Source organism: Cetorhinus maximus, chromosome 28 (assembly GCF_964194155.1).
Source record: "Cetorhinus maximus chromosome 28, sCetMax3.hap1.1, whole genome shotgun sequence".
Classification (NCBI taxonomy): Eukaryota; Metazoa; Chordata; class Chondrichthyes; order Lamniformes; family Cetorhinidae; genus Cetorhinus; species Cetorhinus maximus.
In genome coordinates, this window is record NC_135906.1 from 5,571,312 (window position 1) to 5,572,425 (window position 1,114).

Here is a 1,114-nt window from a genome sequence, read left to right on the forward strand (position 1 = left end):
AGGTTCAATTGAAGAGGGAATGAGATGATTATTTGAAAAGAAAGCATGTGCTGGGTTACGTGGAGAAGGCAGGAGAATGGCACGAAGTGAAATGTTCATTGGGAGAGCTGGTGCAGTCACGACGGGCGGAATGGGCTCCTTGTGCAGTGTAAGGATTGTGTGAACGTGGATGTAGACGTTTCCGAGTAGCTGTGTAAAGTGTGTGAGCTTTGAGGTGTGAGTTTTGACTGTTGCTGTATCAGCAGCAGCAGCAGCAGCGGGCGGGAGCGGCAGCAGAGAGCTGGTTGAAAGTGTTGTGAGGCGAAAGGTGCAGCTGAGAGAGTGTTTGAGAGGTGTATTTGCAAGTGAAAGATGTTTTTGTATGAGTGAGGTAGAGTGTTTGTGAGATGAGAGTGGTGTCTGTGAGCGTTGGGTGAGCGTGCGTGTTTTTTGTGTGTAGATGGTGCGGGTGAGTGAGAAAGAAAGAAAGTTGTGTTTTGAAAGATGTGCATGTTGAAAAGTAAAGAAAGCAGATGTTTGTAAGAAAACTATTTTTAGCATTGAAAATCCCCTGGAAAGGGGTGGTGCACCATTCCCAGAGATACTGCAATACCGGGTCGATGCGTGGAGTGGACGGAGCAAGCCCCTATTCCATCTCCCTGCTCCAAAAATCAATTTAATATATGGTCCCCAGATAAGGGACGTATCAGATATTAAACTGATAAGAACAGATTTTTTTTTTTATTTGTAAAAATATACTTTATTCATAAAATATCTTCAATCGCATTCCAAACCATTTCAAAACCAACATTACAAGGGTACAATCCAGGTTAAACTTTTACAAAATGTATCACCAGGTGCATCAGTACAAACAATATTACAGTCATTTACAGCCTTTCATTTTGATCTGTACAGCCCGAGGGGCTCTAAACAGTTCCCAGTCTCTCGGTGCGCTGTGGTAGAAAGGTCTTAGACAGCGACCCTTCCCCATTGCGCCTTTGCGGCAGCTGCCCCAAGCTTTAGTGCGTCCCTCAGCACGTAGTCCTGGACTTTGGATTGTGCCAGTCCGCAACAATCGGTCGGGGACAACTCTTTGTGCTGGAAGACCAACAAGTTTCGGGCAGACCAAAGCGCC

The 1,114-nt window shown here is 45.6% G+C and overlaps 1 pseudogene; it reads right to left on the bottom strand.

The window, feature by feature from the left end:
* Window positions 1-558: 558 nt before the first annotated feature.
* On the bottom strand, window positions 559-736 carry LOC144669046 (U2 spliceosomal RNA; annotated as a pseudogene).
* Between the last annotated feature and the right edge of the window lie 378 nt (window positions 737-1,114).